This window comes from Heterocephalus glaber, unplaced genomic scaffold (assembly GCF_053883595.1).
Source record: "Heterocephalus glaber isolate CG9 unplaced genomic scaffold, H.glaber_assembly_v1.0 deba00001550, whole genome shotgun sequence".
Classification (NCBI taxonomy): domain Eukaryota; kingdom Metazoa; phylum Chordata; class Mammalia; order Rodentia; family Bathyergidae; genus Heterocephalus; species Heterocephalus glaber.
Window position 1 is genome coordinate 19,978,509 of NW_028258343.1, and position 24,352 is coordinate 20,002,860.

A 24,352-nucleotide genomic window follows, 5' to 3' on the forward strand; every position below is an offset into this window, starting at 1 on the left:
GTGGATATGCTATGATTTCTCCATTCATCTGTTGAACCTGGTATAAATTTCCCTATAGGTTTTTTTTATGGACATGTGTGTTCATTTCTTTGGGGATAAGAATGCAAAGGTTATGGTAGGTGTATGTTTAGCTTTAGAAACACCAAACTGTTTTATTTCTAGATGTTTTTATTAGTGCATGTTTCTAATACATGTACTAATACTTGTTTTGGGGAATTGGCATATATACATATAACATATAACATACGTTATATACACCCAACATATGGGTGTACATATATCACTGTGGTATGATACTTGTAAAGCTTTTGAGAAAATACCAAGAAGAGGAACAGCTGCATCAAATGGAATCTTTAGTTTCAGTTTTTTGAGGAATCTCCACATTGATTCCACGTGGTTTTACCAGTCTGCACTCCAACCAATAGTGGAGAAGGGTTCCTTTTTCCTCACAGCCTCTCCAGCATTTGTTACTGGTTGATTTCTTGACAGCAGCCATTTTTTTCTGGTGTGAGATGGAATCTCAGCATTGTTTTAATTTGCATCTCTTAAATGACCAGTGATGTTGAACGTTTTTTCATATTTTTATTTGCCCTTTTTACTTCTTCATCTGAGCAGTGTGTATTCATTTCAGATGCTCATTTTTGCATTTTTGGATTGAGTCTTTAAATTGGGGGGGGTCTGATTCTTTTTAGTTTTTGATATAGTCTAAATATTAGTTCTTTTTCTAAAGAACAGCTGGCAAAACTTCTTTCCCACTCTGGGTTGTTTCTTCACTCTACTGATAATTTCTTTTGCCGTGCAAATCTTTTTAATAAGATGAGATCCCAGTTGCTGCTTCTTGGAGATATTTCCTGTGTGATCAGAGTTTTGTTCAAAATGTCTTTGCCTACATATCTTCAAGAGTTCTACCTAACCTATCTTCCAGCAGATTTAGTGTTTCTGTTTTAATATTTAGATATTTGATCTACTTTGATTTAGTTTAATGCGTGGTGATAGATATGGGTGTATGTGCAAAGCCAGTTTTCCCAGTACCACTAATTGAAGAGGCTTTCTTCCAGTGAAGGTGTTTGCCTTCTTTGTCAAAGATACAGTGGCTGAGTGTGACTAGAGTTGTTTCTGCATCTTCTAGCCTGTTCCATTAATCCTCAGGTCTGTTTTTTTCCAATACCATGCTGTTTTTATCATGGTAGCTTTGTAGTGTAATTTCAGGTCAGAGATTGTGATGCCCCCTGCCTTGACTTTGTTGTCCAGAATTGCCTTTGCTATTCTGGGGACCCTCAACTCTTTGAGATTCCAAACTACTAAGGGAACCCCACCCTGTCTCAAGGTAGAGATGTACCACACCTCCCAAATGTCACTGGATTAAAAATAAGTACAACGTAATATAACACATTTTTAAATAAACCCAAATAAGTTTTGTCAATGTTCTTCAGAAATTTGAAATAATACAGTGGACCCTTGACTTACAAACTCGATCAGTTCCCAAGGGATGGTTGTAACTCAAGTTGGTTGTAAGTCAATAGAGCTGAGATCTGGATGTTTACCTGGGTACATACTATAGATAACAAGAGGCAGATGAATCTTCCATTAACCTAATTAACTCAAGTTGTTTGTATGTCAGGCCAGTTCATAACTTGAGGGTCCACTGTATATGGAGAATTTTCAAATGTCTTCCCTTATGAACATACAGTCAGTTATATAGCCTATACACCCCATTGTATTATGCTTCTCCACTTTCCTATTTTTTTCTCAGTAGTCAACTAGTAGGCTTGATTTTTATCTTTTCCACTCTATTACTATATATAGCACCCTAATTTGGGTTTGTAACAACTTTGAGCTGCCTCCATATGCCTTTCCCTCTTCATACCGTGGCTTTGTTAATCACCCTAATATACACATATGCTCAAAATCCTTTAAGGCCTTCCCAAGTCCAAGAGGAAAATACAAGTTTTTGAGATATAAATGTGAGCTTGCAATTTGGATTGCCATAAATTCATTCCAGCTTATTTTCTCCACATGTTTTATTCTCCCTTCTGCCCTATCCATTTGTCTGGTTATCTTTATGTACTTTAGGCTTTCCACATTGGGACTTCAATCAAATGGTATCTTCCCCTCCTCTCGGCCCACCCAAGTTCCATCTGTGAGGCCATATTTTGTCCAAAGGTAAATAGAGATCCATCGTCATCAGAATCACTTGACATTTGACTTCAGGTAGCTTCACTTTAATTAAATTCGCCTGGCAAATTTTAAACACAAGAAATCTGATCACTTGGCATTAGATATAGTTCAGGTTTTCTTTCATTAAAGCTAAAATGATTGAAAAATGAAAAACCAGAGTATTTAAATTTTGACTCTGCCCCTTCCAAACAGTTTTGACGATTCCTTAATCTTCCTGAGGAAAGGTTGGTAATAGCACTTGTCTACCTGATAAGCTTGTTATCCAGATCAAGGGGGAAATTTCCGTGATAAAGCAATTTGAAATGTATATAACTGAAGAAGTTTTGAAAGATTCCTTTTACTTCCATTTTAGTACTTAGCTTTGCATTCTATAATGTATCCATTCAAATCCTTGGGTCCAAAACTTCACTGTAATGTAAATATGGTCACAATAAATCACCGGTCTCTGCCTTCATATCTTAATCCAGAAAGCAGAGACAATAATCGTACCACTTATTAAATGAGATAAAGCACTGAGCCGAGTGGCAGGCGTACAATAAATGCTCAGTAATTGTCAGCTGTTCATTTGTTGGAACTCTGGAATTAGTTTTGCTCCACAGATTATTTGGTAAACTTTGTATATGATTGAATTGAGTTATATACACCCCAACATGCTTTAGAGAAAAGTAATTGCCATTAGTTACTGAAAAACCATAACTATAATTACATTAATATATGTTATATAAATCAAAATGCAATTAATTCAAATTGAGTTAGTTCGCTCAAAAAACTTCAAAGGCGTAATGTTTTTGTGTAATGTTAAAACCATCTTCACAGCTCCTTTTTTATGCATATTGAGAATTAATACTTACCCTGGAGACATGAATAGAAAGCTAACACTCATGCGTGTTTGATGGGGCCTAAAGCATCAAGTCGTATTGTTAGTGGAATGGTAAACTGCTCCTGTTCTGGATAAGGGAGTGGAGTTATTCCATCCTGCATTTTAGGATTTTCACTACGACTGGTAAAGAAAACATAAAGTTCTAATGTTGTGATTAGAACTAATACTTCTCCGCAGGGTAAACTTGATCATGCTTGCCTATCGTAAATTAAAAATAAGGCTTTAAGGCTCAAATTCATCTTTTTCCTATGCAAATTTCCCACCATTGTGGATGATGGCAGTCTAATGTCCTTGCGGGGAGGAACTTTCTGATTTATTTCTGAGTCTTCACCCTCCTCCCACACATACTTCTAATTCAGCAGCATCTCCAGTGCCCCTTCCTTCCTTCCTTCCTTCCCTCCCTCCCTCCCTCCCTCCCTCCCTCCCTCCTTCCTTCCTTCCATCTCTACAAGCTCAAAGTGCTGTCTGGCTGGAGTCACTGGACCCTATCCTCCAGAAGCAGTTCTGCTTCTCCACCTTTTCTCCTCTACTCAAGGCAATGACATGACTGAAGTCGTATTTCTGCTTCGTCACTGTATTTCATCAACATTTTTCCCCTTCAGCCTCCCCACCAGCACCCTTCATCTCATCCAGACAGCAAACCATTCCCTGGCCTCCGTGCCTGTCACCTCTCCACTTTGCCTCCCTCATGTGCACTCAATCACGGTGCTCCAAATCCGTGGCTCACGCCTCGACATCACCCTTCCCCTTTCTCACATTCCACTCCAGTATTCACCATTCACCGTTGCTCAGACATGTCTTACAATAAACTGTGAGTTACACCGTGTTTCCTTTTCAACAGGAAAGTACTTCTTACTCCGTATGCTTAATAAGATCAAATTCTAGCGAGGGACTTGGTAGTGCCTTCTCCAGACTAGAAGCAGCGGCGACACATGTAAATGCAAAGCTCCACAGAAATTACACTGAAATATGTGCTCCCGAGAGCAGGGATTTTGCTTATTTTGTTCTCGTCTGTAGCCTCAGAGCTTAAAGGCTTAGTAGAGTGTAGTCACGGGAGAAGTGTTGTATACACTGAATAAATAAATGAACAAATACATCCCCAAGACTAAATGATACAACCCAGAGGCTCTGTGCAGAGTGGATGACAATATTCTCCCCATGAAATGTAACTGTATCTATTTTCCTGTGATGCAATTAAACAACTATTACATACAAGCACCTCTGCATTTCACGTATACGTTTCCATTTTACCTTTGGAGATGATTAAGGTAATATTAAAAAAACCCCGCTGATGTTGTTTTTACCTAAAGTGGTGGGGATTATTGCATGGACGGTCTGAGAAAGGCACTTAAACTTTCCAAGTCAGCAGCTGTAAGAGATATCTATGAGCCAGGACTGTATTCACATTCCATGTTCTGTGTCAGAAAAGTAGAATGCAACATTATCTTTTTATTATTTCCTAAGGTGAATTTGTGGGTTTTAGTGTTGTTAGTAACTTATTAGAAGTGAAAAAATTATAGAAACTCCAGTTTGTAGTCATAAAATATATGCCATTTGTTAAACAATTTAAAAAGACAATTTTTCCAAAAAGATAAAAATTCAAATTTAAACATGTGACAGAATCATTTCACACAAGATTTATGTCTTGACTTCTCTGTGACTCAGGCTGGACCTGGAGGTCATTCTCTCGGAACAGGACGGAGCTGGCATGCTGATAGTGTCAGCCAAACAGGCCACCTCTAAAGCTTAAGCACTGAGACAATCTTCATGAGAACATCAGATGTCCTTTAATTACTTGGTACCTTTTCATGATCTGATATTTTTATTTTAATTGTATACTAAGGAGGTATCATAAATCATCTTTAAGATTCATTTATTGAAATATCTTATACTGAAGCTCTGGAGAGAAATTAGCAAGACTTGACTAGTGTCCAGGAAACGCAAGCCCGTATCACCTTTCTTCTTCCTGATCCCTTCAAAATAATGGTCCGAGACTACCTGTTTCAGCAGGTGAGCCCTGTATTCTGTGGATGTAATAACCATCCACCTCTCTATCTCTCTCTATCTGTCCATCTGTCTATTAGCTATCTATTTACCTACCTATCCAGTCTTATTAATTCTTTCTCTTGAGAACCCTGGCTAACCCAGTGGGCATTTCTTATCTGGAGGTCATGTTTTACTTTTCTCTTTTTGGTCCTATGATATAATGCCATTAAGGGAAAATCAAGAAAAGAGTAGAGAAATTGAGAGAGAAAATGTGCTTGTAAAATTCCCTTACCAGGATTATAGAATCATAAAATCTGGGAAGGATGTAACCAAGTCATTTTAGATGACCTGGAGCCCACTTCCTTCATATGATTTGTCCAGAGTCACTTGTGCTGAGCAATGAATCATTATTTTTTTAAATGGAAAAAAGAGGAAATCTATGTATTACTCACATAGCTTTAAAATGTCAGATAACATGCTATGCCCAGATCATAAAGTCAAGATCTCTGCAGACCCTTTTATATGCTTAGGCCCTCATGTGAAAGGTACCCGTGTCACCTCGATAACATCATGACTTTAACCTCAGTCAGTCTGGGCTTCAGTTCTTTTTTTTGGTACTGGGGATCGAACTCTGGACCTTGCGCTTGCAAGGCAGGCAGTGGAACCACTGAGCTAAATGCCCGGCCAGGGGGCTTCAGTTCTTTCTCTGCTGCCGAGCAGTCATCTCACCTCGATCAACAGACCTTGTCTCTTTTGGTCTTGAGTTTCTCATTTGTGAGCCAGAGAGGTGGAACAGTATTTACTTTTGAGGTGTGGGGTAAGGATTGTGTGAAATCATACACAAAATTCTCACTGAGGGGCCTGGAATGGGCACACAAACATGCTGTTCTGGAGGGTAACTGCATGTGACAGCTATTGTATATGAGGCTGGAAGCAGGCTCCGAGGTGGAACTTAAAACATCAGCCTGCTGGTGGAGGGTTACAGGAGCAGGGCCGGAGATTGGGCTTTTTGGCCTTGAGTCTGTACCAGTAACTGGCATTTCACTATTATTTATTCCTCTAATACCTTAGTCATCACTCAGTATTTCATCAACTCTCTGAGTATTACTCTTATCTAAATTTTATAAAAGAATCTGTAACTGTGGAGCATAAAATAATCTCTGTATATCATAAAACTAGCAATTGGTATAGCCAAGATTGGAAACTAGGTGTTCTGTTTCCGGTGATTCCCACAATCTACCTTCCTACTACCCAGTCTTACAAATGCATGGATATCTCTGAAGATACATGGCATAAAGCAGGTCCACCAAAAATACATATTCTGTAAGGGACACAGTGAGTCATCCTCATCAGTTTACACTTACACCTCATATATTCAACCACTGTGTAAAAATGACGCTAATGAATATCTGTGTAGTGCTTTATAGTTAAAAGTTAGTCTTATACCTTAACTGTTTAGAATATTTCCTATTGCTCAGGTGAGAGAGTCAAACTAAACCTGGTTTGCATTACTCTTAGCCCCAAAGTCTTTCCACTAAGTCACAGATTTTTCCATTTCTTGGTTTCATTTTATTTGTCTTGCTTTGTTTGTGTAGTGGCACTCTGACACAAAGAGAGGCTGAGCAGACTTTTGAGAGAACAAGGAAAGAAGGAACACTTTGGTCACAGTGTCCCAGCCAGGCAACCAGCTCTAGACCAGGGAACTTATTTTGCATAAGACAAGGCCTCCAGCCATTCTCTGAATAACTTACAAAATTCCTCTATGTTTCTGGCATTTCTGTCAAATGCAGCAATTTTTAAATTGTCATACCCTTCAAAAATCAATAGAAGGGAGAACTGTGTTCTCTTCCATGACAGGTACAGTTTTTCTATGTAACTGGAACAAAGCGATGAAATGACAAACTATGGTGAGCAAGCTCTGACAGCTTTTCCAGTGGTAACTCTCCTGGTCAGGCAAGTCCCAAGCTCTCCTTCAGCTCAGGGCAAAAGAAATACTTCTTACCATTCCTTTGGCTGGAAAAGACTTCATCTTTAATTAATTGACTTGCTTTGCTTATGACCTGAAAATGTTAAGAGTCATTGCCAACCAGTTGTTTACTCTGTGTCTACAGCTAGGAAGTAACGGGAGAAATGAAAATTATCACAAAGAGAATTTATTTGTTAATTTTGGAAATACTGAGGGAGTTTTTAGTATGTATATCATAATAGATGCTAAATACTATCATAAACCAATGGGATAGGAGCCTCACAAAGCTTTGAGTTTGTCTGAAGCATCATATGAAGAACTCAGTTTTACAGATTATTCATAAAATAATTAGAAAGCAAAAAGATACCAATGCCTATTTTCTAATACTTAATGTACTTTACATCCAGAGGAAAGAAAACAGTCACAGTGATGTTAGAAAAGGAGACATCAATATCATTCATTGAGTAGACACAGTCATGGCCAAACAATGACTTTTCAAGTTATGGATAGGCTACAGTGACATGCAGTCCCATCTGGTTAATCACCGAGCGAGACTGTAGCCCCCTTGGTTTACGTGAGCACACCCTGTGATGTTTGTACAGTGATGCAATCGCCGAAGGGCACATTCTCAGAACTGACCTTGATGCTAAGCAGTGCGTGACTGTATGCTGTTGTGAGATCTGTCTATAGCACAGAATCACAGATATCTAAAGAACTTGCTCTATCAGGTGAATTTGTAGTTTGTCATCAAGGAACCAGATTATTAATTATTTTTTATTCCATCTTTGAGGCAGCAAGCAGAAGTGCTGGATTGCTAAATAGTGATCAGGAACCCAAGGTGTCTCTAACTGAGGGGGAAAGATAGCAGGATTGTAGAGTTCACAGGATTGCAAGAGGATCACACTCTGATCATGGTCTGGCCAGCATCAAAGGCAGCTTTTAAACACACTCGGTCTTTTCCCATTTGTTCCCTGATTTCTATTGTCCTCTGTGAATATTTCATTGCAACCAAGATCTTTGAGTCTTAGAAGATATCTTTAAAAATATGATTTTTAACCTCAGGCTCTGTGGTCACTGGGGATTTCTCCCTGGTGGAGAGCTCTTTCCCTGGGCTTTGGCTCTTCTGGTTGTAGAGAGAAGGCAGCAGAAGTGATTTCAGGACAGGCTCAGAGTCTATTGATCTGCAGAGGATCATGCTCCCTGCTGTTAGAGGGCTCCTCATTCACTGGACAAATATTTATTGAGTAGCTACTCTGTGTCAGCCCTCGGTGAACAATACAAACAGAGTCCTAGACCTTCAAAGGTCTCATCATGCCCAGTTGCCATTGACAGATTATAAAAACAGGAGGCCGGGAGGACAGAATGATCACAGATACCTGCTAACCCCTTTTGCCAACACACATAAACAGCACATCTTCTTCCTTCCGACAGGGAAGTCTGTGACAAGAGTAATTTTCAGAACACTGAGCTGCACTGTAGCCCGCTACTGGCCTGAGGCTTCAGCTGGTACTACTCAGTGAGCGTTCACATTTGGCCTCTTTGTCCTCAGTAGCTGGGCTTTACTTACCCAATGTGTATTTCTTGATCATCCACAGCTGTGCAAAGAGCAATGCTGGGATACTGGACGATAGTTATTCACTTCATGGAAACCAGAACCTAAACGTGAAAATTTCCTTCCAACCTTGTATGACTTAAGAAGAATTTTCTACCAAAAATGCCCAGGCATTCCCCCAAATTTAAGTCTTTTAGCGTATTTTTCAAATGATTCTGTATTTTTCTTTTGCTAGTTCCTCATAGAAGTTGCAATGGCCCTGTACCATGTCCTCTGGCTTCTTGGAGTCTGGACTATAGACCCAGAATCAGATGAGGCCCTGTCCCTTGACATGTAGACTGAGAGTCTGTTGGTTTTGTGGGTGCCACCTGTCCCACCAGTGCAGATGGACACAGAGGTAGACAGAGAAGCTAACCTCTGTCTTCAGGAGAAGGGAAGATGGAAAAGCCCTGGGGAGATTCTATGTGGTCACCGCCCTTTCCAATGGAGAAGCCTTTACCAATTTTGTTTTGTAGTCAATATCTCTCAGAGTTTGGTTCATAGAATTGGGAGAGAAAATATGAAGCAGGTTTCTATCTCCACCAGAAAGCATTCACAGGCAGGAGGTGTCTCTCCCTAGAGGCCAGCCTTCTCCACTTAACATTGTGAACACAGAATGATGTTCGGATTCAGTGAACTCATTTTGTAGCCAATTCCCAGCTTGCTCGCTCACTGTAGGGTAACTACTAGAATGTTGACATCCTTTGAAAACAATGAGTACAGTGCCACATCCCACGTTCCCCAACGCTGCCCCATGAAGGTGAGAAGAACATGTTAGAATCACCTTTTCCAGGCCTATGTGGGAAATAGCTCATAAACAAACTCAACTGCAGTGTTCCTGAAATGAGAGTTTTTGGGAAGAAATACTGGAGAAAAAACACTGTGTACTGATGGCAAAGACAAAGGAACACTCTACATACATTTTACGAGCTTTGGGATATTTACTACAACTACAGGTCTTCTGTAGGTGGCCTTCGGTCCAACTTGTCACTTAACATAAGCCTTCACATGGTAAAACAGAGGAATACACACATCTAGTCCATGGCCTAAGGAATGTGCATTATCCTGACTTTCTCTGGAAGCCTTTTCCAGAGTGTTCCACTCTGGGGTCAAAAGATCGGGCATGGATAGGGAAAATCTTTAGCATCTAGTGTCACATCTGTCCCCCCTTTCTGACATGCCATTTTTGTTACTATGTTCACTTGCTCAAAATCCACTCAAATTAGTCGGAATATACTAACTGGTTCAAACTCATAAATAAGGGGACATGGTAGATAGAGACCCAGAGAGGATGTAGTAGTTTTTGACCATTTGATAAAAAAGAAATCACTTTATAACTTGCCCTTTCTTAGCACAGACTTGTGAGGTAGCCTGAAGCCTCCAAGTTTTATTAGGTTATAACGAATAAATAAAGGAATCCAGGCTAACATTGCAGTGCCCCTCCACAGAGAAAACATATTTGCATTTGAATTAATTTATTTAGTACACTTTAGTAAACATTCATTCAGCATCCAAAACCACACTTAACAAAGGAGAAGCAAAATGAATACAAAACACAAACTCAAACTGAGAGTCCATTACAAAACAACAGCAGCATTGCTCAAACACTTATTTTTGTTTGTTCAGAGTGGTTTGCAGACGGGAGGAACTATTTCAATATAGTGCACTAAGAAAGAAACCTGTGTGGACAGGGCAGTCGGGGAAAAGGCGAAGGAACGAGTTGGGGAGAGGAATTTATTTACAGTCAGCTCTTGGATCCTGGGACTTGTGGAAGCCCCATGAAGTCACTGCGAACACTAAATTAGTGAATACAGAAGCCACGCCTCCAGGGGAAATACAGCATCCGGGTTCCTGGGAAGCTTCGGTCATCACATTTCTGTCAACTCGTCATTATATAATCTGGGTTATATGATTTTCTTTTTTAAACCTCTTATTTAACATAATGTTTATTCATTAACAATGAACTCGCAGCAAACAGCACCATAATTCATGCTTGAATGAAGCTTGTTTAGCACATGCAGTCTCTCCATAGAGTGTACCGTACCCTTCTTGTGCTGTGGAATACCAGTCAGCATGTTAGCTCTGTGCCTGGGGGCATATTAATCAGCACCATCACCAACAAAAATCAGAAAAATGCAAAAGGCATAGCACTCAATGGATTGCACAAAGGGCACCTGTTTAGAGTATGAGAGCTAAAACTGAAGAGCGCAGCGTTGCCTCCTTCAGCCTCAGTTAGCAGTGTGTGCACTGGGTGACTCAAAATGTTCACCACACTGCACATGCCCCACATGACCAGGAAATCACCTGGAGAATTAATGCTGAGGTCATACAGAAATTTTAGTAAGTATTGAATTTGAAAACAGAATCCGCAAATAATGAAGATGGATTATACTTATAAAGGAATACAGAAAGTCTTCATTACAAATCACCTGGAAGAGAGAGCAGAGCATAGCCATCTGGGATTGAGCCTTTGAAGCTGTGTGTGATGTTGGTACAGCCGCCATTCTCCACTCGGGACACAGGAGCTTGTAACACTCCTCCGAGGAGCCTGGCTAGGAATGGAAACCCGTGGGTCCTACTTAAAGCTGCTAAACCGAAGACCCTGGGGAAGCGGGCCAGAAGTCTGTTCTAACAAACTCTTCAGATGGGTGCCAGGCAGAGGATCCCCATAGTAGAGGGCTCTAGCTGAAACATAATAATAGGAAATATGGATATCACTTATTAATATTTCAGGGTCCTCATGACCAAATCAAGGAAATTGGTCTTTATCCAGTAGTATGAAGAGGGTGAGTAGTTTTTGTTTCAGAAGAAAGTAAATCTGTAAATTTGACGATTCTAGTTTAAAAATGAGAAAGTAGTACTTTAAGAGTCACGCTCTTTAGCACTGTTGCCCCTTCTGTGCGGGGTAGTTTTTTTCAGGGGCTATTCTGTGCTTTGGAGGATAATTAACAGTGCCCCAGAACTTCGCCTGCTGCATGACAGTAGCCCCCCTCCCCACTGTAACAACCAAAATATTTCCATGTGTCACTAAGTGCTACTAAATGTCCCCTGGGACACACAATCGCTACTGTGTTCAGAACCTGGAATGGAGCTGTACCATTTTTGTTGATTGATTTATTTGACTTAATTTGGTTGGTATTTATCGACCACAAATTAGATCACAGAGCAGACAAGGGTTACAGATGCACAGATGCACAAGACATGGATTACGCTGACTTTTTTCTGAGCTCTTAGCTCTTAGAAAGCAATTAACCCATTTTTAAAAGGTGGGAAATAGATATTCTTATCCCTATTTGTATAGACTAAACTGTCAATCTGTGGATTAATTTAGTGGCACTCTGGGTGTGAGAAAAAGCCAATGTGGAAACCGTAGACCTGCCCACACACTTGAGGCTGGAGTCTCCAGCTCAGAGGCTTAGGTAGGCCTATGGTTCACTTTGTCCTTTCAAGCTTCACCAAATGTTCATCCCTGCTGGACACAAAGCCCTGGATAAACAGGAGGGGAGGTGATCAGCCAGACATTGGTAGACTACTCCTTTCCTTGTGAGTCTGATGTTTCTTTAATAATCATGGGTACTGCTAAAAATTCCAAAGTACTTTCAGTTTTCCATTCTGTTTCATGCAATGGTGTAAGGAAGTCTTTGGCAGGAATGACAGGGATTGATCTTTAAGTCAAAATTTCATGTTACAGAAGAGTGCATGGAGATTCCAAGATGTCACTACTTGCTGATCATTTTTCTACTGTGAAATCTGATTTTTAAAAGTATGTTTATATATATGTGTGTGCACATGTGTATACATGTATTTTTTTTGTATAAGCATGGACATCAATAGGAATTTTTAGCAAGAGTTTCATAAATACAGAGCATAAATTTGAGAAATGGCCATTGAGAGGGGGCCTTGATATTTGCTACTCAACAGACTCAACTATAGGTAAGGGGAATATAAAATTCATTATCCAAGGAGACTCTCTTTTTAGAGTGACTTGCAATGCAGCAATAAGGAATGGCCCAGACTGACCTGGACAATCCAGTGTTTATGATTTTCTAGGTGTGGAGAATTACAAATGTAAATTCCCAGAGTAAGGGAATGCTGACGCAGTGTATCTGGCCTGAGCCTGTGGATCTTCATGTTTATATGGACCTAAGAGTGGATCCAACTGCAGATTCCCGAGGTGGAGACTGGCTGCATGGGTAGAGAGTGAGATCACAAAGAGGCGACCTCCCCCCAGGTCAGTGAGCCTCTCTGGGAGCTGAGAGAAGGCTGTCGCTTGCTCAGCACCTCCTGTTTCGCCACACACAGCTCCTCAAAGCACCTCGTCTGTCTCGCTGACACACTCAGTTCTGCCGATGGCACAGCCCTAAAGTCAGCCCCTAAAACATGCAGTCAAACTTTTACACCTCAGAGCTGGCTACATGAATATACACTTAAGTGTCGAGCCATTTCTATCTCTGACACGGACTTGCCCCGTGCGACTTTTGGCACCGAGATGTTATTTTCTGCAGCAGTTTTCTCACTTGGACTCTGTTCTTGCAGTTGTAGGGATATTATTTTAAATGACCAACAAATGTAAAAAGAATGAGTTCTGGAAACTCAGTAATATAAATGGCTTTTGGTTAGAAATCCAGTGAAAGAAAATTGGCTAAGTTAATTTAAAAAGTGAGTAAGATGAACTGGGCGTGATGGCATATGCCTGTAATCCCAGCACTAGAGAGGCTGAGGCACGAGGATTGGTATGAGTTCCAGGCCAGTGTGGGCTACATAGTGAGACCCTGTGTTCAAAAAAAAAAAAAAACGTGAGTAAGAGAGTTGGACCATTCTAAGTGACTGAGCATCACAGGCAAATGTAAACCCCACATTGAGCCCTTTTCATCTCAATGATTTTTGTAATTATGGACTATGCACTGTGCTTTGATAAATAGGCACCTGCTTTCATTATCAAACGACTTCAGATTATCGGACTATCTTCTAAGCCTTAATTTACCCAGTTTTTCTTGATCAAGAAGATGCAGAGCAACCCTGTTGAAGTCTTTAATCTTACCAGAATACTTCTCAACTCCTTGTTCCTGTCAGCTTTTTAAGGTTGCTGCCATATTCCACTTATTTTATCCATTCATTCAAAAACCTTCCCGTGATATGCGGGTTATAAGGATACAAGGGTGAGCAAGTTTACCAAGTTCGCTGTTATAAATTTTACTTCTCGGGTCTAGGGAGACCGATTACTAACATAGGCAGAAAAGATAATGTCAGAGAGTGGGAGGCCCTTTGAAAACAACTCATTGGAATAAAAATCTCTCGTTTGTTCCAGAGCACAGCTAAGACTGATGATACACGGTTCTGCAGCTAAGAACGCTACTCCCACAGGGGCTGCCGAAGTGTTTCAAGCAGATAAGCGACCTTCTGTGATTCGCACTCTTAGAAACATCACCCTGTTGCCAGTGTTGAAAACGGACGGGGCAGTCAGAGGAGCGGCCAGGAAATCAGTCGGGAATAGTTTGGAAAAGCTTGTCTGTGAGTCCGTCAGGGTTTGATCTGAGTCAGCAGCACGCGTGGATGTGGGATTATCTCTAGCCATGTCTGGAGGCACAGGGCTCGCTCAGGAACCCGGGAGGGAGGGAAGAGAGTGGGGGAGAAGTCAGTGTGGATTCCTCAGCTTCTGGGGCTGGCGAGGCGTGATGCTCTTGGACCGAGGGGAGAACTGGGGTGAGGAGTTCAGGCAAACCACGAAGCCCTCAAGTTTACTTTCCTCGTCTACAAATGAAGAGGAAATAGGCTTTCTCTTACTGAATAGGGAAAGCCCGTTTCCCTCATGGCTGGGCTGATGACTGGAGATTTGTAGTCTGTGCGAGACACCTCGCAGCCTTCCAGGCACAGGGCAGGAAGTCCTTACCTGCCCTCACACTGCCATGGGGAGTGCACCCTACATAGCTGCGTCCTCTCTTCGCGCCCCACGGTTCAACCTAACACATACTCACATCACCTCAAATAAGCACACGTTTACACAAAGCAATCTGCAACTTGTAACAGGAAGTAAATGTTAGCACTGTCCTTGAGACACGGCTACACAGCCTCTTTATTCCCTTTGACTGCGGTTAGGACATTGACTCTGATGCGGGATATAGTTAAGGACAAAGAGATCACATACTGTAGTTCTAGAAAACTTGCTACTTTTACTTTGTGCGCCATTCAGTCTGAACTCCTGATAGGGAATCAGATGATCCCTGACTCCCCCGTTATTGAACAGCTGGCACAGATGTGGAAAGCCCCATCAAGCGATAGCCTCCAGACAAATCTCCCAGCCCTGAGCACATTCTGCAGGACTCTGCCGGAGCAGGCTGGGCCTTTCAGAGCAAGAACTTTAGCACATTTGTTTCCATTTGGGCAAGTACTTCTGAGCTAATGAGTTCAGTCACAGCTGACAGAAAAAGAAAGTTGAAAAATGAACAAAATACAGATGACCCATAAATTAATCTTTCTCCCCCCCCCAGAGAGGAAGTATACATGGAGGATATCAACAATATAAACAGAGCTTTTCCCTTCCCAACCAGTAGCCTTTTACATAATATGTTGATTGGACATAGGATTAGAGGGAAGCATTTGTCTTACACTTTCATATGAATGCAGAAGGAATTAGGTAAATGTATCACCTCAATCATAAATCTGACAGAGAGAAAAAGAAATACTGTTGCTGCAAACCATCTACTGTTCATATCTCTAAATTTCAATACATTTCAGTTGTTCTGTTTACTGTTATAAATAAAGTGATATATATACATGATGTGGCTGAAAACAAAGAGAAGACATCATCTGTATTGCGTGCAGTGAGACAATAAACAGTGTCTCCTTTCAGACTAAAACTCTGAGAAGCTCAGACTCAGATAATGCAAATGTTAACGTATGCAAACACTCACGCCTGACTTACAAGTAATATTTACAGAGGGTGATTCTGACCAGTGTTTGGTTGAAATTAAATTATTTTTCATCTCTAAAGAATAGGAGCAACCAGCATTTTTAGAAGTTCTCAAAACCGTTGTTATTTTGCTGGTCTTTATTAGCTAACCACCATCAACGTACCTTCTTTAATGGTAGACACAAGTCTGTCGCTAGGGTGCTTCAGACAAGGAGGGTGTGGACCCCAGGGTTGGCATTAGCAGGATACAGTTAAATGCTATAACACACAAATATCAAAGTATAAAATTCCTTAAGTTCAACAGAGTTTAATTCTTGCCTGATAACAGTTTCTGATGAGTGGATGACTTTCTTCCACATGGGGTCCTGATATCGACAATTGTATGACATGTTTACACTCTTAGATATTATGGAAGACTCTAAAGAACTTTCATTAGGTATGTAATATCTATAATATTTATAGACTAAGATTAAAACTGCAAAAATTAGAAAATATCTATTTCTATTTTAAAATAACAATAACCCCAATGAATATTAGCATGAAAATGGTGAAGATAATTGATATTTTCTCAAGTGTTGTTGTAATACATGTGCTCCTGGAGCTTGTGCTGTAGCAGAGTGTCTTACTCCTGCTGGCTTTGAGGGCCATTTCACACTTCCTGCTGACAACCCAGGAAGAGGCTCACAAGCCCTCAACTCCTGAGGAGGTCCTTGCTTCTCCATAGCACACCACCGGGACTGGAAATGCTCATCTTAGCCTCGTGTTTTAACTGGACAGAACTTTGAAACCTCACAGAACAGCAGCACCCCAGTTTAAGTCACAGCTGACTCACCCTTCTGAGGCACCATCCGGGGAGGCTCTGATGCTGGGAGAGAAAGGTGAGTGACGAAACAGAAAGAGAAGAGGAGGGGCCTGGTCCACCTGGCTGTGTGCTCCAGAGAGGCCTTGGCAATGACCATAGAATCTGCTGGGGAGGCCACATCCCCTGGTGCCCTGAGGAAGAGCTGGCCAGAGCAGCGCAGCTCTGCTGCAGTCCCTCCAGGCAGAGCCCCCCCCCCCCCCCCGCCCCCGTGCTCTACCCGAGCATCAAGTTTCCCTGGCTGTGCAGTCCAGGCCGCTGCAGAGGGTCAGGTGCAGAGGAGACACCATCTGATCTTTGCAGATGCCCTGAGCCTTGGAGTCTTGGCTCATCAGCAGTCCTAGACCTCCGTCTGTCAGATGTGCAGTCTATAAGAAATGACCACACTTTATGCACCTTGATTTTCTTTCTCACTGGACTCTGATTGGAAGCAATGCACCTTGTACCTGCCTCACAAGTGCCCTGTAGTATGCATAGCCACAACCGAGACAGGAAGCCCCATTGGCATGGACAGCACCAAAGGCACTGGAAATCTCACTCAGCTTCTGAGAGTCACATGACATTTGCCCAGCCCGGCAATGTGGTTGACATAACCTGGTTGCATTCAAATGAGCTGAACTCTTTCCTCTTGAGGTTCTAGACAGCCATGGAGACCCTGAATGTGTAACAGAGAGGAGGCCAGAGTCTCAGGGGATGGTGAAATTGATTTCTGGACCCCTTTGTATGACTGGCAGGCAATGCTGGGAACAGCTGGGGCTGAGTACACCCCAGTGACTGCGGCACAGTAAGACACCATATGACTCTGACTGAGACGAGGACCATTCCAGATATATTCCACAAATGCAGACCCTGTTATACTGCTCTCCTGCCCAAGTCCTTCCTTTGCTCTTTAGGGCAAAGTTGGAGCTGCTGAATGTTACAAAGTTCTTCATACATTGATCCCTGGCTTGGCCTCCGGTCTCCCCCTTTAGCATTTTCTTCTTCACCTTGCACCCATAGTAATCAAAAGTTTCAGCTTTATACCAGGATGCTTCTTTTCTTCTCCAACTTTTCTCTGGCCAGCCTCATTCTCCGACATTCCTTCTTTAGGTTTCATCTGAAGCCATTGTTCTTAGAGCCTTTCCCTCAACCCTGTTAGGTCCTAATGCTATTTCCATGTTGATTACTCATCACACAGCATTGCAATTATGCTTTAATTACCTCTCTGTTAGACTTTGTTCTCTTGTCTTTGTACCAAGGATGGAATCCAGATTCTCACCCATGGAAAGCTAGCACTCTACCACTGGGGCACATCTACGTTCCTCTGCAGGACTAGAAAGAAGGAAGACATGAAGTGACCGGAAGACCTGGGTGTGGCTGGCTCACTGCCATGACATTGGGCCCAAAGAGCTTAATTGGTACTCAAAAATGATTGTTGGAAGGAAGGAAGGAAAGAAGGAAAGAAAGAAAGGAGCAAGGCAAGGAGGAAAGGGAGGGAAGGCTATAATAATTGAACACGGATAAGTGACAAAATCTGTGCAATGTTGTTTGAAAGTATCCTCTGTCAGAGACTGCACTGATACTGACATTGGTTGTAGCAATACTACCATATTTTTCCTTCTACATTATGTGATATTAAACTCCTTGATAAAGCAACATTTTCCTGGCTTCATCGATCAGGAAACATTCTTTGTAATCCAAAACATACATTGTCTACCAATAATCCCTTAACACTGCTGACAATACCAGACTTCCTTCACTGAGAATAACTTGGTGATGAAGAAGTTAATTTGTAGGGAAGTATGGTCCAAGTGTAACCTGTAGAACCATTTTAAAGGAAATAGGTCTTTTTTCTTTTTATAAATTAGGACACCTCCAGATAAAAGCAAACATCATTAATAACGTGGATTTTTATGTAACTTTCTCATGAAGGAATAAAAGTCAAAGTAAGAAAGGATATTTATCAATACTAAAAATTGATTTTACAAAAACTTGGTTTTAAAGTGCATATTATTTTGCTTTGTGTGGTGTGTGGAAGATTGGACAAGAGGAAGGGATTTAATTGCTGGATAAACTTAGACTAAGGCACTAATACAAGAAAGCCTATTTTGTCACATGTTTTCCAATTTGAGGCAGAAAACTTAAATTTAGAAATATGGATCAAATTAACTTTGCGAAAATGTATAGGGCATACATTCAGGAGTAATTCTTTTTGTTGGGGATTTCTAATGCACTCAAGTATTTCACACTACAGGGTTCTCTCTACTTAGCATTTGCCTGTCTTTTTTATAGAAGCATTTTGCATGATTCAAACCAAGAAACAAGCAATAGATCAAAAACAACTTTTGTTCTTTGCTGTCAAAATCATTGATTCAAGTGCATTACAATAATCTCACCTAGTGGGCATTTTCCAAATCTCATTTAATCAGACGTGCATGAAAAGACATCATTTTTAATGTGTGCATGTGGTCATGGGGCCAACAGGAAGTGGGTAAGGTGTATGTTTCAGTAGGGCCAGCTTCAGTCAAAGTTGCAAATTTTGTAACTTTCTCTTTTAAGAACATTATATCTGCAATCAAGGCTCTCAAATTTCAGTTCCTCTGCGGCTTTCTCCCTATACAAACACCTCAGACTTCAAAATTGCTCACTGGTCCCTGGCCTTTCCTGTCGCCCACTGTTAGAGTCTTCCCTTCCATTCTTCATTCATAATCCAGAGCACGCTGCACAGGCACTGCAGGCACCACGGCTCCAGATGGCTCTGGCTATGAGACAAAGGGAAAGGCCTCCCCTAGGAACTGCACTGGGCACCGGGTACAGAGTGAAGGCAGTGCTGGGCGCAGAGCTGCTTGATGGAGATCTGGAGTTATACTCCGCATGGAGATGTTTATTCAAGTGGAAATTTCTGTTTCTTTATTTAAAAATGTCCATCTCCTATCTCTTCCTCAATTCTGTAGGCTTTCTACTTCTTGGAGAAAGATATGCTTTCAATCACATCTTGTCATGAACTGATAGTTAAAAGAAGAAAATAATTATATTGGGTGGATGGAGAGCGATGGCTTGGGGTTTTTTGTTTTTGTTTTTGTGCCTGGGATTGAACTCAGGACCTTGTGCTTGTGAGGCAGGTGGTGGAACCACTGAGCTAAACCCCTATCCTGATAGTTTGGGTTTTTATTTGTTCTTCCTCTCTTGGGGGAGTTGGTTCTTCACTTGCTATACAGTGTCAGCAATGGAATTCTTTAGTTTCTGATACATAAATGAAATGAGATTTATCAGGGTGAGCAAAAACAGATCTAAAAGGATAGATATATCATTGTAGAGTGCATTAAAATGTTATTATACATTGAGTGTCCCTTTTCCAGAATGCTTTGTACCTCAAGTTTTGGACTTTTAAATATTTTAGAATATGTCAATATACACTATATAATAAGGTATTTTAGAGTTGGAACCTACGTCTATAAACATAAAATTCATTTATATTTCAAATATTACATATATATATCACAAATAATTCCATACTACATTTTTAATAATTTTGAGCATGAAGCAAAGTTTCATGGTAGGGAATCTTCTGTGTGCAGTATCATGTTCGAGCTCAAAACGTTTTGGATCTCAGTGCATTTTGGATTTAGGATTAGGGATAGTCAACTTGTACTTCAATTCATCATCAATTCATTACAATTTTGAGACAAGAAATGCAGAGTGTGAGCACCTGTTGTCATTGTTCTCGGTGAACAGGTGAAAAAGCAAAGACAGTGTTTTACCAGGAGAAATGGACAAGACACAAGTAAGCAGATAAATATCCAAAGTAACCTCAGGCTGTGATCTGCACTAAGGTTAGAAGTAGAGGGAGGGGCCTGGGCGAGACCAGAGCAGTGTGACCTGAGGCCAGAGGCCTAGGAGGAGAGAGAGAAGGGGTCTTTGGTCCCGAGGAGGTCTTCGGAACACAGCTCTGGACAGACACAGCACAAAGAATGGGGCAGGGACGAGGTTCTGCTTAGAGGGCTGAGAAGGAGCCAGAGTGGCAGAAGGGTTAGTCAGCAAGGAGAAGGGGCAGGGGCAGCTGGAGTTGGCAGCCGTCCTTTCCGACTGGGCCTCTGATGTCTTGTGACAAACACTTCCCTACACAATTCTTTGCTATTTTAACCTTAGAATCATTCTTTTTCATTTGAAAAGACTATGGAAGTAGCTACCTATGTATCTATCATCAGTGGTTTAACTAGTCTATTACTGTTGGATAGTAGCTGAAAGGTGTTTCCTCAATGTATTTATATGTTTTAACATCTTTGCATACAAAACTTGGTCCCAATTTCTATTACATCTATTACAAAGTACTTTAAAGGCCTTTATTACTAGCTACACTTAAAAGCAAAAAAGTGTGTAGAAAGAAAATCAGTCTGAACATTTGCTCCTCAGTAAGCTTACTCTGAGATCAGTTTCCCGAATCTGCATTGCTTAATTGGGTGGACGTAGCAGAACTCCGATGTGACTGGAATGGGTGGCCACGATGCAGTGCTGCCTCGCTCAACACCACAGCCACCCACCCGCTTCTGCACACACCAGCCCTGCACACCCTCCTGTAACAGATGGCAAACCCTCGCCATCAGCCTGAGTTTCCTTCCTGGCTCAATAGCGCTGCTTCCGCACCACCAGTTCCTTCCCCTCACCCCTTTCCCACTAGCGTGCAAACACGCCCGCTATCAGCATCTTCCCAACACGTGAGATGCCCTCCCTGGGTGTGTGCAGGAGAGCAGTCCTAGGCCCTCCGTGGACACCAAGACCTACCTACCTGCAAGCCCTTTGCATATAACTTTTACATGTTTTAGTTTATATGTCTTATCATTTGCATATAATGACAGAAAGAAGTCTGTACATGTTCAGTACAGTTGCACGTTTTAAAAATTTTGATGAGCGCTTTGTTGAATCGCATATGAGGAAGACACAGGCAGAAGGGCAGCAGTGTGAGCAAGAGGTTCCCCAGGCTTCCCGCCTCTTCCTGAAGTCCTTTTCTCCACCGCTTCCAGAAACGCCTATTACTCACTCTCCAGTTGCTCTCCTCACCTCATTCATAAAGCTTCATGATTTCTTCACCAACGCCACTTTTACCAGCTTGGGCAGTCGCTTCTGCTTTGCCTTATTTAATATGTGCTGTTCAATCTTCATGCTTGGTGGGATTTAGCAGCCTTCCATCTTCAGTTTATCTACCCAGTCTTTAGGACACAGACCTTCTGGCTTTCTCGCTGCCTGGTGGATCTCTCTTCACTGGTCTCCTTCTCTAGATCCTGCTGTTCCTCTGAGAAGTGGGAGAGCTTCAGAGCACATTCCTCCCCCCTTCCTCTCACCACCTACCTTCCCCGAGTGGCCCTGCTCTTCCCTGGGCCCTTCAACTCCATGCGTGCACCAAAGGCTGCAGTCAGCATGCACCATTCAACGCTGTCCTTCTGAATGCAAGACTTATGGTCCTGTCATCTATGGGAAATCCTTCTTCACATCTAACGGGTAATTCTGACATCACACTGACAAAATAGACCAACTGATCGCGTAAGCTCCTTCTGTGTTCCCAAGACCGTTCCCTATGCTTCTCATGGCAATAAATGAAAACCCCAGATTCTAGAGGTCGGCCTCAGTCATTGGCTTCCTACACTGCACATCTAACACATCAGCAAATCCTGCTGCATTATCCTCATAGAATATGGAGAAGACAGCTAGATGTAATCTTGCGTGTCATTGATATATACACTTTTTTTTAGCTCTACTGCTATCGCCTCAATTCAAGCTACAAATACCCCTAATTCAGATGGATACTCAAACCGATCTACCTCTTTTGATTCTTGCCCTCACCATAGAAAATTTTCATAACAGTCAAAGTCATACTTTAGAAATTTGATCATATCATCCTTACACTATTTCGCATTTTATTACACTTAGAATAATGTCTAGGGCTGGGGATGTGGGCCAGTGGAGAAGTGTTTAGCTGGCACACTCAAACCCTGGGCTCAGTTCTCAGGAACACACGCAGACCCAGTGCCTGAAGTCCTCACAGTTTGAGAAGATGAGCAAATTCAGGAGGTTCTTACACTGTTTGAGTTTGTTCAAATGTGAGGACCTATAATGTTCAAACATTTTTCAACCAGGATGTATCTTTCAGTTTCTAATGAAGCATATTGGTAAGATATTTTAGTAAGATTACATTAGTAAAGATTTTTTTAAAAATGCTCAACAAGAATTAGAATCATTATGAAGAGCATTTGCATGTGATTTTGATGTGTGTAACTTCAACTCTTAAACTGAGGTCTTCCTCAGAATATACAAGAAAATAAAATTGTAAATTCACCACACATGGTGAATTGTTTCCAGTTAGGTTAATATTTTCTTTAACATTTTCCAAAATGAGTAAGTATGTTTTCAGAAAGACAGTATCTCAGCAAGAATCGTGTTTGAGTTTCCTCTTTTTTTAAAGCCAGTTTATCAGTTAAGGGAATCAAAATATTATCAAAAGAATCATAAGGGGGGCCAGGAAATTAGCTCAGTGGTTCTGCCCCCTGCCTCGCAAGCACAAGGACCCGAGTTTGATCCCTGGTACCAAAAAAAAAAAAAAAAGAATCATAAGGACAATAATTTCAAATACTGGCTTTTACTTATCTAAGAAGGAAAACCTTTTCAGGTGAGTGGGCCACTGCAGTAAAATAAATGCCTATTGGAGAATCCTTGGAGATCAGAGGGGTTACTGAGAGAGCTGGCACAGTCTGATCAAAATATTATCTCTTTATGTTTTTTTTTTTTTTGCTTTTAACATATCCTGGTAGGATGTAATGTAACACCTGACCAACACATGGTCAAATAATGATTTATGTTATAAAATACCTCTAAGGATATGAAAATGAAGCCAACATTCTTTCATTAAGAGTATCTTGTATAATCACTTACACTATTTTGTCAGGACCAATACATTTATTAACAAATTTGTTCAAATTTCTGTTTGTTTCTAAATATAGAACTACTTTGTTCCTCTCCTTTTCAATCTTCACGTAACTTCAGCTTTCGTATTTCTATAATTGCCAGAGAAAATATGAGGTCTTGTTTCATTTGCATTTTAGCATGACTGTTTGGTAATGTTTTGCACATGCAATCACGTCACTTCATCCTCTGCTGGCAGATCTTGATCTTTTGCAATACCTGAAAGAATGGAGTCATTCAGAAAAGAAAATTCTTGCAACCAGAGACATGATCTAGACCTGGGAAATGTCATGTGACCCTTGCACATCACATCTACAGTTCTTTTTAAAAATCCATCTAAAAGAAAACTGTAAAACTAGTATAATTTCCTTTTTTAAGAAGAATGAAATTAGTCATAGACTAGAGAGCCCATCTTCCCAAGGTTAGAAGATCACAGTGCCATGCACTTTTATGATTATTTTATAAGGAATTAATAGTTTATGTTTTCTTGCCCTGCACGTGTTACATCCGTTATTTCTATTAGTTAATATTCTGCTCCTTTTGTTTTCAAAATGATGCTTCTCGCTTTACATGTCTTGAGGGATAACTTAAAGAGAAAAAATACCCAGCAGCACTAATTATTTGGCTATTTGGCAATATTAAACTCAGCTATCTTTTTTTTCCATTGAGAAGGAAACAGGAAGCAAAAAGACAAGAAGAATCGAACTCATTATAGAACGCACTATGATATCACAGTTAATGTACTATATAAATGCATCAAAAAGTAAGCAGTGGGGGTCCTGGTGTAAAAACTGCATAATGGATTAACTGTACTCATAAAATCAGGAGCAGGAGCTCCACCCACCCACTCTGCAGCTTGGCGAGGATCTGCGTGTTGAGTGGGGCCCGGAGGCTCACAGCCTTGGCTGCCGCCCTAGGTGCCACTACCTTCCCTGGCAACTGCAGAGGAGCCAAATAGCAAATAGCCGACATTGACTCCACCCTTGGGACTAATTGAGACCACCACATTCACTCTCACTTCAGGTTCAAATAAAAGTGGCAAGGACTTG

At 41.2% G+C, this 24,352-nt stretch overlaps 1 protein-coding gene across 7 annotated transcripts in view; it reads right to left on the reverse strand.

Moving 5' to 3' along the window:
- The window catches only part of Nkain2 (sodium/potassium transporting ATPase interacting 2), a 927,662-nt gene that overhangs the window by 373,676 nt on the left and 529,634 nt on the right, over positions 1–24,352 (reverse strand). The gene's annotated exons all lie outside the window — the stretch shown is intronic.